Source organism: Carassius carassius, chromosome 4 (assembly GCF_963082965.1).
Source record: "Carassius carassius chromosome 4, fCarCar2.1, whole genome shotgun sequence".
Taxonomy (NCBI): domain Eukaryota; kingdom Metazoa; phylum Chordata; class Actinopteri; order Cypriniformes; family Cyprinidae; genus Carassius; species Carassius carassius.
Genome location: NC_081758.1, coordinates 7,778,159 through 7,797,334, shown reverse-complemented (window position 1 = coordinate 7,797,334; position 19,176 = coordinate 7,778,159). Strand labels below are relative to the sequence as shown.

The window sequence follows — 19,176 nt, the reverse complement described above, 5'->3', positions numbered from 1 at the left end:
ACACACACACACACACACACACACACACACACACACACACACACACACACACACACACAGATACACACTTTAGGAGTCTCAGCTAGCCAATGTTCCTCTTTCTATAATTATTTTTAGATATAGTGTATCAGAAAAAAAGAGCAAGGGACAATAGTTTCTAAATCAGTGGAGGAAAGCTTTGTCAGGGATATAATTCATTAACATATGTGTCCTGTGGAATAGTGGTGTAATGTGTGTGTGTGTGTGTGTGTGTGTGTGTGTGTGTGTGTGTGTGTGTGTGTGTGTGTGTGATGATGTGTGAGGGCTTGCACAAAAGACCTTATATATATATATATATATATATATATATATATATATATATAAGATGTTACCTATACGTCTTCCTAGAAACCATTATCTGATACAGAAAATGTATGGTTGGATGTGTGTGGGGGTTTCCCTCTGTCTACACTGAAATTGTTTGTTGGTCCATATGCCTATTGAGTTTCCTGTTTTATGTGTTTTTCTGTTTAACTACAATGCCAACCTACATTTTTTTCTTGTCTTTTAATTCTACTGAAGTATGAAATTACTTGAGTGAAAGAAGCCTGATCAGAACAACCTGCTAAAATTCCTGTGTCTGGATTTCACAATTAAAGGGATACTCCACCCTAAAATGAAAATGTTGTCATTAATCACTTAACACCCCCATGACATTCCAAACCCGTAAAAGCTCCGTTCATCTTTGGAACACAATCTAAGATATTTTGGACGAAAACCTGGAGGATTGAGACTGTCCCATAGACTGTCAAGTAAATAACAGTGTCAAGTTCCATAAAAGGTATGAGAAGTCATCAAAATACTCCATCTGCCATCAAACATGCAATCTTGGATATCTGGCACTTTTTGTAAGCGAAGAAAACGAAAATAATGACTTTATTCAGTAATTCCTTTGTCAATGGTCTCCTCTGTGTCACTCCATATCGCTGTGCTGTGTGTGCTCTTCTGTGTCCTCCGCGCCACAAGGATGCGCTGTTTTATTTAAAATCAAAGCTAAATTAAAAATATTTTTTTAACAACTTTAAAATGCATATTTCAGCTTTTGGCAGACATCATAGGGACACCACCAATTTTTCCTGTGTGGGATCATGGTGATTCAGGAGCCCATTCCAGCATCTCAGGCCAAAGGCAGGTAAACACCATGGATGGCCAATCCATCACAGGACTAAATGTTTTTTTTTTCTTTTTTTATGCATACATTACAGTATGCAGACAGTTGGGCAAACTTTTAAAGTATACTCTATTTGACAGCATGAACACAGAACCTCAACAAATGTAGTAGAACGATGCATCCTTGTAGGGTGTTTGTGTTTTTTCTTATCAAATGTTCTTAGTGATAAACTGTCTTGTTTAAACTAGCAGGGCTCAACAATAAGGACTGCCCAATGGGACAGGACCAGTGTGAAAGACACTCGGGACAGTTGATGGATTTGTTACCTGCCATCAAACGCTTTAGGATGCGCAGATGGAGGAAGCAAGCTGGCGTCCTTGTGAAGCTCAGACAGCATGGATTTCGAACGCCATTGCAAAGCAAAACGGACAAACTTCTGCTCTCCTGGACGAACAAGGATTTTTTTAAACACTACTGTTCTGTTTTTCACAGAAACCTGGCAGAATGACGCCATTCCGGATAGTGCGATATATCTGCCGGGCTTTCAGCTGTTCAGAGAAGACAGTGACGCAGAATCAATGGGATATCACAATACGGCAGGGACATGCTTTTACATCAATGAAAGCTGGTGTACAGATGCAAGATGTGTTGTTCAGATCTAGGAGCGCTCTTCATGAATTGTAAACCATTCTATTCACCGCAGGAGTTTCACTGGTTCATTCTCATCAGTGTTTTACATTCCTCCTCAAGTGCACGTGAGCCTGGCTTTACAGAAAGACAGAGCAACAACACCTGGACTCTGTTTTAATCATTATTGGGGACTTTAATAAAGCAAATCAAATTTCATGGCAAAATACAGACAGCATGCTATATTCCCCGCCAGAGACAGCAATATATTGGATCACTGTTATACCACAGGTCTGGCACCACTGGCCTGGCCCCACAGACACCACAGAGATCGTTGGACTTGAGTTTAGCGTGTATTATAGTCTTACTCATAAAGCTGCTTGCTGTTGCTTCAGACTGCTTTTAGATGGAAAAGCTTCACATTAAAAATCCAGATTGTCTAACCTTCTGCTTTGGAAACCGTCAAATTATATTACAAATTATGTTATAATTTTCTTTTTTCAATTTAAATAATTTCTTTTGTTTGTTTTGTAGCATTTTGTTGTTATTGAGGGTGTCTTACGACCAAAACTGATGGAGCTGAAGTGCTTTCCACTGTTATTGGGATGGCCTAGGCTACTTGTTACAATCTACAAAATATACTTAGCTTCAGTTGCCTTAGTTTGTGATAGCAAATGAAAACTTTACCTGTGAGATTTTTCTGAAACAATGCATATGATAAAATGAGTATAGGCTAAAAATCAGTGGGCTATTATAGGCCTATTCAGTGTCGTTGTAGATCACACAGAGTAAAATTCAAATACCATTAAATAAAGTCATATATAATTTATTTATTTATTTTTTGTCTTGTAAGCGCCGCTAGCAAAGAATCCACAGGATTAATAAACTCTGCTGCTTCTCTCCTGTTGAAAATGAACTGAGCTTGTGGTTGCCGCGTATAGGTGCAGTACAGACCGGAAGAAAGGGGTGTTTCAGCACTGTCCACACATTCAAAACAAATATTAAAGCATAATTTCATTTTTTATCCATGAACAAAAATAAGAAAATTTAGAAAAAAAAAAATCAATTTCTTGAAGGTCCCATATTGCCAAAGTTGAAATTTCATGGCTTTTTTCACGATAACTTAGGTCTAGGGGCTATTTAACTACCATATACATTTCAAAACTGTGAGTCCACAGTAAAATGCACACAGCCTTCCTAAAGTAGCTGTGATTTTTCACAAACCGTTGTGACTTCCATGAAAAGATGACATCAGAACTACACAGTCACCTCCTTCAGTCACCACCCCGAGCACCACCCCCCGTCCCACTCTCCTTTTGTCAAACCCCCAGACAGCATTGTGTTCGTGCCATTACTGAGCATAAAGCAACAACAGCACTGAAACATGTCGAAAAGGTCAACTTTAACCTTTAAACCAGATTAGCCGACCTGTAATGTTACACTCTCACTCAAAGGATGGACGATCTGATAGGATTGTCACAATTAAGTGGATCACATCTAATGTGTATAGTAAAGACAAACTCATCGTGTCTATCTAGCATGTCATGTTGAAGATTTTTGTACATTTCAATTTCCACAGGCAACTATTTTACAGCTACATTGTTGTGATTTTTTGTGGCTGGAACAATAATGTATATCGATTACAAATGATTATATATAAATCGTCAGTTTGTTGTTTTATACACATGTACAGGAATTTTGTCATACATGACATCGTGAGATGCAAGAAATATATGGCAAGAAATCTGTAGACTCACCCATAACAACAAATAACATTACTTTATTGAACCTTTTCAATAAATGTGCGCTGCAAACATGAAAAGCATTTTTGACGATAGTTTCTGTCCAGCCCGCTCATTTTATCGCATTTAACCATAGCTATCATCGGTTTATTTGTCTTGCAGTGGCAGCAGATATGCAATCAAATGTCTATTTGACATCACAACAAAATGATATGTTAAGTTCCTTATGTAACTGAATCTGTGCTGGTTTGAGTGGGCCGCCTCCAGTTTCCTCTTTGTTACCTGTGATTATGTTCATTATGTTCATGAACATGTCTATGTTCAAGACATGTTCATTGTTTTTTTTTTTTTTTTACTTTGTGAGATCGTGATGAATGAGTGACAGTTTTTAATAAATGTAAAGAGATCACTCTTTGCATGTTGTATACGAATATATTCAGAATTTAAATAAAACTTGTCTTCCATGCTTGACAAGCGGCCATGTATGACACAGACCAAGTTAACTACTACACTATATAGAGAAAGATAATAATTTCAGGAGCAGAGATGTGATTCTGCAACCGAGCCTGATACAAAAGCAGGATTTAGGTAAGCAAACGGTTATTTGTATTGGCTTCCACACCAAATCATGCTTACCTGCTTGCTTTTCTTTTTAATTTAACAGTGTTTTTGTGAACATATATATACTTTAATAACAAATAATAGTAACACTTTACGATAAGGTTAGATTAGTTAATGTAAGCTAATGTATTAAACTGTATTAACATGTTAGTTAATTATTGTAAAGTGCTACCTAATTCATGCATTTTGAGCATTCACTTGAAAATATTAATAAAATATTATAGATAAAATCATACTTAAATAATATAAATAAAATCTAATTAAAATTAGAAAACCAATTCTCTTCCAGTCACCCTGCTTCAGTATGGAAAGGTCTGAAAGAGATCACAAATTACAACACCTTCTCCCAGCACTGTGGAAAATCAACAACTGGAAGACGATCTGAACAAGTTTTATTGCAGGCTTGAAAAAACACCATTCACAGCTCCTGCAACCCCACTTTCCCCCTCCTGCACTTCTGATCAGTGAAGATTATGTGTGTCAGGTCTTCAGAAAGAACAAGAGAAGAAAGGCACCAGGCCCAGATGGTGTGACACCAGCCTGTCTGAAAACCTGCTCTGACCAACTGGCCCCCATTTTTACACCGATCTTCAAAAGATCACTGGAGCTGTGCGAAGACTCCTCATGCTTCAAATGCCCCACCATCATCCCCATCCCGAAGAAACCCAAAATTACTGGACTTGATGGTTACAAACCTGTGCCTCTAATGTCTGTGACAATTAAATAATTTGAAAGACTGGTTTTGGGTTATCTGAAGGACATCATTGGACCCTTACTGGACCCCCTGAAGTCAGAGGTGAACCAAGAAGTGGGGGCCCCAGGCAAAATTAAGAGATGAGGCCCTTCTAAAAAATGATTTTGTTAATATATATTTGTTACCTAGATATATAATTATACAACCTACAAAAAGTAGTCAAATCACATGTAATGGAACACAAATTGTTTATTATTATTTTTTAAGTGTTTATTCTTTAAATACATGATAACAAAATATCAATATTAATCTTTATGGCAGAAGATAAAATACTGTACAATACAATCTTGAAGATACACTACAGAAACAGATTGTTTTCACCTTAAAAATGGTGCTTACGAGCCTTAGCTACGTCACTATGTCCCCCATATCCAAAGACCTTCATATGTTCTGTTCAGTTTAAATTAATGCCAGTGCTGACAGCCTCTTTTGGTTCATTGTTGACCCAAGGTAAAGCTGAAGCTTTAAAGCTGAAGAACTTCTCTCACCAGAGCCAATGGTGATGGTTAGTGTTGGTAGCAGACGAAGAGCAATGCTTAGGTTTCCATACAAATCTAGAAGTTGCTCCTTATAGATGTAGTCTAACATGTTTCCTGAAGAAGTAGATGCATGATCGGTAAAGTTATGGACAGCAGCCCTGACCTCCATGACCAAATCCTCTGAATGTATGTCATGTAATGCTCTTTCCAATTTTTTGCAGTTGTCTTTGAGTTGTCCACTATGCATTGCTTCTTTTGAGAACAGAAAACTATACAGGGCATAAAAATCCTCCAGCTTACAGAACTGATAATTGAGGCTTCCAATGGCTGTCAACCAAGGGCAAAAAAAAAAAAATTCTCCTGAAAGACTCTTGTGGAGTGGATTGTGTCTGATCTCTGCCCTCATATAGGAATTGCCGTGATGTTTTGCGTTGTATTTTCTCATGCAACATCATCTCAATATCTAAAGCTTCTGCTATCTCTTGTGCATCTGTTTGACAGGAATAAAGTCCACTTTCCCTGAAATCATTCAAGTATGTTTGCACTCCCAGAGTTTACATTTTAAGTGTTCCTAGAGAAACAATCTCTAGCAGCTGGTAACGTACCACTTTCATGCTATCAATTTGAGCCTCCCATCATGTTGTAGTTGACAAAGATTGCAGTCAGGTGCTTCAGATGTTGCTGTAGTACTGTCCAGTGCTGCACAAATGAGTTAAAAAGATTATACAATCTCTGCAGAACACTAAAGAAAGAGACTGATTCCACAGGTGACTTAGGTGCATCTGCCAAGACCAGGTTCAGACTGTGACTGCTGCATGGGACACACCATGCCTTGTTGTTTAGCTGCAAGATTCTTGCCTGAAGTCCGTTTAGTGCCCATCAAATTGCTTCCGTTATCATAAGACTGACAACGACAATCTGAAATCTTTAAGTTGTGCTTTTCAAGTTTTCCAAAAGTGTATCATATAAACCTTTTCCAGATGTGTCCAGTACATCAGTGAATCCACAGAAATGTTCAGTGGGGATATAAAAATCCAAGATTTTAACTCTTTAATTACCAAGTTCATAAATGATGTCACTGATTTGGAAAAAAAAACACACACACAATTACATATTTTCAATTTAAAAGTGATTGTGGACTGGATATTTTTTTACCTTTTATCATAGTCTTGGGCATGTCAAAGATTAGTAACAAGATTGGCTTTGATGCATTGTTAGTTTTTGTGCAGCATTAGATTTTAATTTTTTCTCCCTCATTTGTTGTTGGTGGCTGTTTTTGCCCCATTGACTTCCATTATAACAACATTTTTTGATTGCAAAGCCATGACACCATATAATCATGCATTCTTGTGGTTTTCCCTTTTGGGAAGAGGTAAAATTTGTTATTTTTACAGTTGATCACTAGGTGGGACCAAGTCAAGTCACCTTTATTTATATAGCGCTTTAAACAAAATACATTGCGTCAAAGCAACTGAACAACATTCATTAGGAAAACAGTGTGTCAATAATGCAAAATGATAGTTAAAGGCAGTTCATCATTGAATTCAGTGATGTCATCTCTGTTCAGTTAAATAGTGTCTGTGCATTTATTTGCAATCAAGTCAACGATATCGCTGTAGATGAAGTGACCCCAACCAAGCAAGCCAGAGACGACAGCGGCAAGGAACCGAAACTCCATCGGTGACAGAATGGAGAAAAAAAACCTTTGGAGAAACCTGGCTCAGTTGGGGGGCCAGTTCTCCTCTGACCAGACGAAACCAGTAGTTCAATTCCAGGCTGCAGCAAAGTCAGATTGTGCAGAAGAATCATCTGTTTCCTGTGGTCTTGTCCTGGTGGTACTCTGAGACAAGGTCTTTACAGGGGATCTGTATCTGGGGCTCTAGTTGTCCTGGTCTCTGCTGTCTTTCAGGGCAGTAGAGGTCCTTTCTAGGTGCTGATCCACCATCTGGTCTGGATACGTACTGGATCCGGGTGACTGCAGTGACCCTCTGATCTGGATACAGACTGGATCTGGTGGCTACGGTGACCTCGGAATAAGAGAAAAAACAGACAAATATTAGCGTAGATGCCATTCTTCTAATGATGTAGCAAGTACTTGGGGTGTTATGGGAAGTGTTCCCGGTTCCGGTTTACCTAATTAATGCAGCCTAAAAATCCTTTAACGGATTTGGATATTAAAAGCATATTAGTATGTTATGTGTGAGCCAGGTTAAAGAGAATCTAGATTTTGAGTGGCATGAATAAGCAGGGTATGCTGTGTCCGAGGAACATACCTAAGTCTTGGGGGACAGCCTGGCAGAGCAGGACGAGGGACCTCTGAGGCGACTGGTGGAGAGGTCCACTGAATCGGACTGGCTATGAGTTGGGTCAGGATTATAGTCTCTGTACTTTCATCTGTACTTTCCTCAGATGTGTGAATTCAGGAAAGGGCATCAGTTTTTGTGTTGCGGGGGACGGGTCTATAGGAGATAGTGAAGTGGAATCTGGTGAAGAATAAGGCCATCGAGCTTGGCGAGGGTTTAGACGTTTTGCATCTTGTAGGTATTGTAAGTTCTTGCGGTCAGTAAAAACTGTGAAGGGATGGAAAGCTCCCTCAAACCAGTGTCGCCATTCCCCCAAAGCTAATTTGATCGCTAGTAGCTCCCAGTTTCCAATATCATAGTTTTTCTCCGCTGGGCTGAGCTTCTGGGAGAAGAAGGCGCATGGATGGAGTCGGGAGGAGTCCCCTGCCACTTTGAAAGTACTGCTCCAACTCCAGTGGTCGAGTTGTAAAGGCTTCCGTGGCGGCTGGGGTCCAAGACAGAGATTTAGGTTTGTTTCTGAAAAGGTCAGTAATGGGACTGGTGATTGAGCTGTAATTCTTAATGAAACGACGATAGAAATTAGCAAAACCTAAGAAGCGTTGGAGTTCTTTTATGGTTGATGGGAGTGGCCAGGAGGTGATGGCTTCGATCTTCACCTCGTCCATGTGGATACCTGAACTATTGATGACGTACCCCAGGAAGTGAACTGACGGCTGATGGAAGGTGCATTTCTTGGCCTTGGGGAATAGATGGAATTATCGTAACCAGGTTAGGACTGTTTTAACATGTTGGTGGTTTTCGGCCAGGCTCCGGGAGTAGATGAGGATATCATCGATGTAAACTATGACAAAGTGGTTGATGTACTCCCGGAGCACTTCATGCATAAAGTCCTGGAAGACTGGGGCATTGACTAGGCCATACGGCATCACCCTATACTCATAGTGGCCAGTAGGGGTAACAAACGCAGACTTCCATTCGTTTCCTTCTCGGATGCGGATGAAATTATATGCACTTCTGAGATCCAATTTGGAGAATATTACTGCTCCTCTGAGTTGTTCGAGGGCTGATGGGATGAGGGGAAGAGGATACTGGAATTTGACTGTGATTTGGTTTAGAGCTCGGTAGTCAATACAGGGCCGTAATCCTCCGTCCTTTTCTGCCACGAAGAAGAAGCTGGAAGTGACAGGGGATGTCGATGGGAACTATATAACCTTGTTTCAGTGCCTCTTCAATGTACTCCTCCATGGCCTTCTGTTCTGGGAGAGAGAACGGGTAAATCTTCCCACGAGGCAGTAGCACACCCGGAACCAGATCTATGGCGCAATCCCAAGGTCGATGAGGAGGAATTTGTGAGGCTTTGCGTAGGCAGAAGACGTCACTAAATTCTCGGTAACTGGTCATCCCACCAGAGGATTTCGCCTGTTGACCATGAGATTACTGGATTATGCTGAACCAGCGATGGACGACCGAGAATGATGTATGCAGTTGATTCTTCTAGTACTAGGAAGTTGATGGATTCAATGTGTAATAAACCAACAGTTATATGAACTGGACCCACACTGTACCGTATATGCCGGTGGTTAAGGGGTTTATGTACTGGACCCACACTGTACCATATATGCCGGTGGTTAAGGGGTTTTCCGGTGATGGTGATCACTTGGTAGGTGGGTTCGGTTGAGATGGGAGATAACCTGAGCTGGTGGCAGAGATCCCCCAAGAAGTTTCCGGCTGACCCAGAGTCGATGAGGGCGGTAACTGGAAGAGTGACGTTGTCAGCTGTAAGCTGTACAGTGGTGGTGAGTGGGTTCATCTTAATAGAAGATGGTTTGATGTAAATCACCGCTGGACGTGGTGGGCGAAAGGGGGCAAGCCAGGATGTGTTGGGCCCCTTAGTAGAGACATAGTCCCTTGGTCTGCTGCTCAGTCGTGAGACAATGGAGGTGCCATCACCTCCTGGCCACTGGCACCTAATTTTGCACAGATTCAGGGTCAGATCCCGGAGGATTCTGGGGTTCAGTCCGGCGGTACCGTGTGGTTGGTTGAGCTGGTGAGCATTCTTGGAGGCAGGACTGAAGACGACTGGAGCATCTGACAGCGAGCTGAATGAATCTTTCCAGACCACATGAATCATCGTATGCAGCCATGTGGAAGCAAAGTTTGGGTTCCAGACCTTGATGGAATGCTGTGAGGAGGGATGCCTCATTCCAGTGGCGTCTGCTACGGTTCTGAATTGCAAGGAATACTGATGTATGGTCATCTTGCCCTGTTTAGGATTATACAATTACTCACCAACTGACGAATCACCTTCTGTCGTGCCAAAGACTTCTCGGAAATGAGCGATGAAGTTCGGATCTCCAGAGGTTGGGCAGCCGGACCAGCTTGTGTCCATATCGTCTCAGCCCAACGCAGAGTGGGACCTGTGAGAGATGAAATGATAAAGGCGATTTTTGATTGTTCATTGGGGTATAATTGAGGTTGTGTCTCAATGGCTAGTGAACTCTGGAGGAGAAACCCGTTGCAGTCCTCTGCCGATCCGGAGTATGGTGCTGGTCTGACTACCGGACTGGAGTAGACAATGTTAGCCGGAGAAGAAGATGCAGGATGTTGTGGTGGATGAGCCCTGGCCGAAGGAGCTGGGGAAGCGGCGTGAGGTGTCAATAAACGCCGCAACGAATCCACCAGTTCCTGGAATGGGTCGGGTTTGCTCATCCTCAGCCTTGTGGTCCGATCTTCTGTAACAAACGGACTGGTGACAGGGAGTTAGTGGAATACTGGAATTTATTGAAACAGGTATAGACAGAGGGAGAGTAGCAAGTGGATGGAGGATGAGAGAACTTGAAATCTGGATGCATTCTTGCCGGATGGGGTGACCAGAGTTGCCGGTTGGGAGCAAACACTTCGGTGATGGTGGGTAATGGAGGTATCGGAGAATCGTAGCACAGGAGAATAGCTAAAGGCACTGGAAGGCGATGGAGGATTGCTGGAGAGAAGGTAAGCACAAGAGGTAAGTTTTGAAGTAGTCAATGCTAGTAACTTTGGCAGTGGAATGTTCTGCTGATAAGTCGGAGATCGGAGGATGAGATGAACTGAGGTGTGTGCTTATATAGTGCTGGGGAAATTGGTGATTGAATTTTGAACAGGTGCTGGTGATTAATACTTAGGTGAGGGAGTGTGCTGTGATGAGCCTGACTGACTTGTGACATCACTACTGAAAGCTACCAACATGTTTAAAGTTAAAACAATTTAAACAGCAGCATGGTTGGGTGATGGTTGGGAGGTATTTGTTTGGGTATTTGTTTGTTAGGGTGGGCGATATGGCAAAAATGACAAAATGTGACCAATCACTGAAAGTAGGTACACAAGTCTGGGGCATTTTAAGTTATTCACATTCTGAAAATGTAGTCTCCAAGCTTTCCAACTATGTGTAACACATGGAAATCTGATAATATTTGGAGAAGTTGTGGCCATTTAAAAAAAAAAAAGGCCTCTAAAGATTGTGCATTTTTCACCTGTTCTCACCTGCCGGGAGTGACAATAGGGCTCATTTACATCTCATTTAGAAGGTATTATATATATATATATATATATATATATATATATATATATATATATATATATATATCTTTTAGATAAGCCATACACCCTATAAAGCTCCCCCCTGTAAAGCTGCATGGTTGCATAGCAACGACAGACACAATGGGAAAAATCGGACCGCATACTATTAATAAAAAGGATAATGTGCATTGTAAATGTCAGTAATTTATCTTTTTTGACTTTTATAAAAATGATTTGGAGGCTGAAATATGTGAGTTTTATCTTTTTTAAAACATTTTTTGTCAAAACTCTATTTGAACTTGTGCATTGTAGCAAGACACTCCTTTAAAACCTGGCCATCATTTTTAATGTTATTATTTTAATGTTTATGTAAACAAAAAGTACATATTGATGCTAATTTTATTTGTTATTTGCTGGTTTTCTACATAAAAATTGGTGAAAGAACACAAAACGACAAACTTTGATGTTTATGGAAAGTCACCCCATAAGAAACAGAAAAGTATTCTTGCAGATCTCGTTGCCTCCAATGAAATAAGTCGTTCGGGCACACTTTCTCTTTGTCAGGGTCTTCTTTGTGGACGTAACCATCTCCGTAGTATGCACTGTGCGCTTGTTTGCCTCTAAATCTCCAATAATTTGCATGTCCTGCCACTCTCATTCCGCAGCTAAAGAATCCAGCTGTATGTTTTACATAATGTCTGGAGTAAGCTTCTGGCTACAGGACTGTCTCCCATGCAGAGAGTTCTCTTTTCTCCTCTGATGTCTTACGGTCCAACTCGTCTGAAGCCAGTTCCGATACATTCTTAGTCGTCTTCATCTTCGCTCAGTTGTAGATAAGAGATATTATTCAGTCTTATTATGCCGCTTTCATTGTCGATCATTTTCAGAATCAGTGAGTGCTTGTTCTAAAGCATCCGGCTTGAAGGCCAGAGCGCTGCATAATACTTAGCCACGCTTCCCTTAGAGGGCGGGGGCAATAACAAAAGAAACAAAAGCTGGCTTATCCAGTATGGAAAATACACACAGACAATGACACGCACCTACTGCGTGCTAGAATCTACGAAAAACAAGCCGATTTCAACTTCAAAATGTACGATTTTAAATATACCAATACTGCTATTTCAAACAAGGAGAGGCTTCTTTGTGATCTCAACTATCAGATTCTGCAAAAAAACGAAAATCACCAATTTTGAAAAAAAAAATGCTTCTTTGTAATTTTGCTTGAAAGTTGTGCTGGTTTCCTTGACGGGTCACAAATGACAAAAAAGTTCTTTTTTAGAAATATCATGACTTTATCACGATTGTTTGTCATGTTGGTTTTTCTGTTTTGCAAGCTGTTTGAGCATTACAGCCAAACTAATATCCCTATAAAAAAAGACAAAGCTTGTTACATTAAGGTAACAAAATATAAAAAGTATTGCGGATATTTAGGCCAAAGTGGGAGAAGATAAAAATCTTTGTTATTAAAAAAAAAAAAAATGTGTATGTATATATATATATTAGAGCCCGACCGATATGGATTTTTGGGGGCCGATGCCGATATTAACTCGAAAAGAGCCGATTTATAAGCCGATATTTTGCTTTTAAAAATAATCTGGATATTAGACCCATTTCCTATAAACTGCACTTCAATAGCAAAATATCTGCCTTTTCTATGTATGTGGGCTGTATAAACCATTTTCCAGAATGGACTATGTTAAAAAAAAAAAGCCTTAGATTACAGTCTCAATGACTAAACAATTGCACATCAAAAGTATATATTTTTTAATGATCAAAAAACAGTCTGGTTTTAAACATTTAAACACTTTTACTTTCTTCCAGTTGAAGCTGGTTTTAACAGTCTGTGTGTGTACTGTAAATAAATTATAATACTAAAGTTAAAGTATTTGCAGAAGTAGTCCCACACTTTGCTGCTACAGCATTCACCTTTTTCAGCCATCTGTAGGCAGAAAGAGAGACAGAGAAAGAATAAGCATGTGTATTAATAATATCACCATCTATCATTACTCATGTCATCATTAGAATTATAATAATAATAAATTGGGATCTCCTACATAGGCAAAAATGAGAAATATATATATTTTTTTATTTGTCAAGTAATAGGTATTACCTACTTATATTTAACAATATTATTTCAACATTTTCCTGTTATGTCTGTAAAGCTGCTTTGAAACAATATGTAAAAAAAAAATGTTATGTGTCATGAACACACCGCTGTCAATTTTGAGAAGAACCACCTTCAAACAAGTTAATAGCAAGCATTTAAGGGGCCTGCTAAAAAGGAAGCTATTAGCGTTAGAGTAACGTAACCAGCCTGAATTCACCAAATTGTTCTCTGGACCTGAGGGTAGCCTCTTCTTCCTTGCTTCTCTCTTAATTCTCATCAGCAGGACTAGCGCTATCGCTCGCTTCTTACAACGGGACAGATACATGTTTGCTGCTGACCGAAAAGAGGAGGAACAGACTATGAAAGAGCTCCCGCTAAACGTTTTTAAAACTCCGCCTACGCCATAGCGCAGCGCAAATCGCGTTGTATCTGAAGGGCAACGCTGAACCCAGCGGCAAGCGCCGTGCATACCGCGTCCTGTGTGAAAGGCCCAATTACGCGGTCATTATGTGGGAAACACACCGCAATAGAATAAGAATAAGTTAAACGCTAACGTTATAGTTTGACCTCCTATTAACGTTCGCGCTCTTCCACTGATAAACATGGTATTAGCTTTGTGGCTAATCTAATATAGCAATGCATTAGCGGCTGTAAGTGATGTTACAGAATATTTAGAAGTGATAATGATAGGACCGTTAGCTAGAACTACCACACAGTTTTTATATACAGGGTATGAACTAAATCTACAATCATTTCACATGACGAACGACAGACTCACCGTCAAAACAGTAAGTTATATCTCCGTGGCTTGGCTAATCGCTTTCTTCTGTAGTGGACTTCTGGCGCTGTTGTTAACTCTGGAGCTGCAGAGCTCCCTCTGGTGGGCACACTATGCAACACTCATAACTTGATTAAAGCATGAGATTCTGTTTCTCATGTTTCATCGGCCGTTATAAATGCCGATGTCGATTTAAATGCAATTAGCTTATATCGGCCGTTAATATCGGCCGGCCGATATATCGGTCGGGCTCAAATATATATATATATATATATATATAAAATAGAACAAAGATACACAATATAAATACACATAATACACAAATAAAGATAAAAAGTGTTTTGCAGGTACAAAAGTATTTAGCAGGAGCATTCAAAACATTTTATGAACTAGTAAAAATAAGACACAATATACATTGATCCTATTAAAGAAACAGTTTTAAAGTTTTACAGTCAAGAGTATTGAGTGATTTTTCTCGTGTTTGATGTTTTATTAACATTAAAGGAATAATTCACCCCAGAATTAAAATAGGTTAGTGTTTTGTTTTTTATATCTTCATGCACCCACACAAAAATAATTTGAAACCTAATGGGTTTTCTTCTTCTGCTAAACATAAACACTATTTTGAAGAAGGTGGAAAATGAAACAGTTGCTGGTTCACAGTGACTTCCAGAGTATTTCCCCCCTACTATCAAAGTTTACTGGACCAGCAACTGCTTGGTCATCAGCTTCTTCAAAATATCTTCTTTTGTGTGCAGCACAAGAAAGAAATTAATATAATGTAGGTTTGGGACAACATGTGAGGGAATAAACAATGACAGAAATTCAATTTTAGTGTGAACTATCCCTTTTATTACAGTTGACAGCATGTAGCAGACCTGCACGCATCTATTATACAGATATGCATCTGTTAATTTCAGTTGTTTACTTTCATTTTAGAAATAACCAACTGAGGCTTTGCATAAACCTTGTGTTTTTTGACAGTATTAACACAAAACATAACTTAGTTCAGTAATCAGGTGCTGTTTGAAGGGTTTTTCATTTTCGTGCGCACGCTTTGAGTGTGCTAAAAAAAAAAAAAAAAAACCTTTGCGTCGGACCTCAAAGGGGCAGGGGCTCAAATGGAAAATGGCTTATTCGACCGTTAGACTTTTATTCCTCTTTAAGGTTAAAATACTTCCACATTTTATTTATTTATGTATTTTTTTTTTTTTTTACTGAATCAACTGATTGTAGCTGAATTTGCATTTAAACATGCTAACAGCATGCTAGTAACTTTCTAATCAGGCTAGCAACAAGCTAGTCTTTTGTTAGTCGTGCTAATGACATGTTAGTCACTTGGTAGTCATGCTAGCAACATGCTAGTCACTTTGTAGTCATGCTAACAACATGCTAGTAACTTACTAATCATGTTAACAACACGCTTGTCAGTTGCTAATAATTTTAACAACAACTCGTTAACGACAGGCTTGTTAATCATCCTAACGACATGCTAGTGACTTGTTAATCATGTTAGCAACATGCAGTCACTTTTTAATCATGCTGGAAACATGCTAGCGACATGCCATTTACTTGATAATGACATGCTAATGACATGCTAGTCACTTGCTAGTTATGCTGGAAGTATGCAATAGACGTTAGTTGCCTGCTAATAATATTATCAACATGTTAGAAACTTGTTAACAACATGGTGGTAACTTGTTATTCATGCTAGCAACATGCTAATGACTTGCTAATAATGCTAACAAATACTAGTCACTTGCTAATCATGACATGATAGTCACTTGTGTCATAGACCGGTCTCTTCCTTCTGTTTGTTTTCCTCCTTTCACACACGCGCACACTCATACAGCTGATTACTATTATCTCAGCGCTCGCGCTGCGCACACACACTCTATCAGTCCCATTCATGTTTCTCCTCCTTACCTCTCTCGCAGCTGTTTCCCGTTAGAATCAACACTTACACTGATTATCTCTCACCTGATCCTTTTTGTCTCTCTAATTCTCTCGGCTACTTCTAGTCACTGTTTGCTCTGTCTTTTGTCGGATTATTGCAGAACGTAGTGCTTTCGCTCTGGTTCTTGATTACAATCTTTTCAGCCATATTTCTCTCGTGCATCCCCTCGCCTAGTCTTGTCTTGTCCTGTCCTGTCCTGCTCTGTTGTTTTGTTAGTAAGAGTTGGTCATTAACCTTTGTTCTCTGCCCAGTTCACCTCCTGTCAGTGGACCTTCACTCACCTGCCGCCTGCGAGCGGTTAGCGCCGGACACGGGGACTGAGAACTGTTGTTGCTCTCCGATCTTCAGGCACTGGATTCCGGTCCCTTTCACCTGTCCATCAAGGATCTTTTTTGTAATTTCTCAGACCTGCGTCAATCGACGGCAGTCTCCTTGTTTGTAGTTTTGGACAATAAACTGTACTGCATAACCTCTGCTTTTGGGTCCTCCATTCTGAACTGTGACAACTTGCTAATCATGCTGGAAACATGCTAGTTACATGCTAGTCACTTGCTTATCATGCTGTAAACAATGCTAGTGACATGCTAGTAACTTGCTAATCATGCTAATGACATGCTAGGTGCTTGCTAGTCTTGCTAGCAACATGCTAGTCACTTGCTAATTATGTTGGAAACATGGTAGCGAGATGCTAGTCACTTGCTAATAATATTATCAACATGCTAGAAACTTGTTAACACCATGCTGGTGACTTACTAATCATGCTGGAACCATGCTAGTCACTTGCTAATAATGCTGAAAATACTAATGACATGCTACCAACTTGCTATTCTTGTTAATCATACTAAAAACATGCTAATCACTCATGTATCATGTTAACAACATGCTAGTCAATTGTTAATCATGCTGGAAACATAATCATGCTAGCAACATGCTAGTGACATGCTAGCCACTTACTAATCATGCTAACAACATGCTACTTACTTGATAATCATGTTAACAACATGCTAGTGACATGCTAGTCACTTGTTAATCATGCTAGCAATATGCTAGACACTGGCTGTTTCTCAATTCCAAGAACGCAAATCACAGGACTTGTGTTCTTGTGGAGACCGATCTTGCTAAGCTTCCGTGAAAGAACGAACTTGGAAGGACGCAAGAACACACCCTTATGAGAATTGAGATGTGCTGCGTTCTTGTTTAACTGACCGCATAATAACAGCATAAGCAGCAACCAATGAACCATAAATATAGTGAAATTAATTTACGTTCTAATATGCCTACTCACCTACTATATAGTAGGGAAGAAAAGTATGTGAAGAAAGAAGTAAGTTCGAAACCTCAGTATTCATAAAACAGTAGGCGAGACATCCCCGGATGTCCTACTGCTTCAACCTAGATTCTGAAGAGTTCATCAATGAATACTTTTCAATCCCAGGATGCCACGCAAAAGGGATAAGTCGTCATCAAATGTGAGGGAGAGCATCGATGAGGGTGTTTACAAAGGTGAGTACCGTATTTCTCGGACTATAAGTCGCACCTGAGTATAAGTTGCATCAGTCCAAAAATACGTCATGATGAGGAAAAAAACATATATAAGTCGCATTTATTTAGAACCAAGAGAAAACAATTACCGTCTACAGTCGCGAGAGGGCACTCTGTGTGTTCAGTGTAGACTACAGGAGCACTGAGCAGCATAGAGGGCCCTTTCGCGGCTGTAGACGGTAATGTTTTCTATTGGTTCATTTCTCTCGGTTCATGTCAAATTAATTTTGATAAATAAGTCGCACCTGACTATAAGTCGCAGGACCAGCTAAACTATGAAAAAAAGTGCGACTTATAGTCCGTAAAATACGGTATTATAAACCAAAACACGGTTCCCATGTGTTAAAATCGTATTTGTTGAGCTACTGTAGAGTAAACTGTGGATTTGTTAAGGTGTAAAGACACTAGCCAGTAACATTACAGTATATTTGTAAAAAAAATAAAAATAATTAAAAAAAAACAACAACAACAAAACATGTTTTATTATGTAAAGCGGTAACACTTTAGAATAATGGTCCATTAGTTAATGTTAGTTAACTATTTTATTTAACATGATCTAAGCAAGAACAATCCTTCTACAGCATTTATTAATCTTAGTTGATGTTAATTTCAACATTTACTAATGCATTCTTCAAATCAAATGTTGTGCTTGTTAATATTAGTCAATGCACTGTTAATTAGCATGAACTAACAATGAGTAACTGTATTTTCATTAACTAACATTAACAAAGATGAATAAATACAGTAATAAATGTATTGTTCATTGTTTGCTCATGTTAATTAATGAATTAACTAACATTAACTAATTGGCCATTATTCTAAAGTGTTACCTGTAAAGCAAATAGCAGAGCTATTTCAAGACACCTTCATTTATATAGCGCTTTAAACAAAATACATTGCGTCAAAGCAATTGAACAACATTCATTAGGAAAACAGTGTGTCTATAATGCAAAATGATAGTTAAAGGCAGTTCATCATTGAATTCAGTGATGTCATCTCTGTTCAGTTTAAATAGTGTCTGTGCATTTATTTGCAATCAAGTCAACAATATCGCTGTAGATGAAGTGACCCCAACCAAGCAAGCCAGAGGCGACAGCGGCAAGGAACCGAAACTCCATTAGTGACAGAATGGAGGAAAAAACCTTGGGAGAAACCAGGCTCAGTTGGGGGGCCAGTTCTCCTCTGACAAGACGAAACCAGTAGTTCAATTCCAGGCTGCAGCAAAGTCAGATTGTGCAGAAGAATCATCTGTTTCCTGTGGTCTTGTCCTGGTGGTCCTCTGAGACAAGGTCTTTACAGGGGATCTGTATCTGGGGCTCTAGTTGTCCTCGTCTCCGCTGTCTTTCAGGGTTATAGAGGTCCTTTCTAGGTGTTGATCCACCATCTGGTTTGGATACGTACTGGATCTGGGTGACTGCAGTGACCCTCTGATCTGGATACAGACTGGATCTGGTGGCTACGGTGACCTCGGAATAAGAGAGTAACAGACTAATATTAGCGTAGATGCCATTCTTCTAATGATGTAGCAAGTACATCGGGTGTTATGGGAAGTGTTCCCGGT

General features: G+C 39.6%; 2 protein-coding genes across 4 annotated transcripts in view; one reads left to right on the top strand and one right to left on the bottom strand.

Moving 5' to 3' along the window:
• The window catches only part of LOC132133182 (serine/threonine-protein kinase PAK 3), a 352,144-nt gene that overhangs the window by 752 nt on the left and 332,216 nt on the right, over nt 1-19,176 (top strand). The window lies entirely within an intron of this gene.
• Nucleotides 1-19,176, bottom strand: part of LOC132133210 (uncharacterized) — a 367,449-nt gene that overhangs the window by 149,308 nt on the left and 198,965 nt on the right. The window lies entirely within an intron of this gene.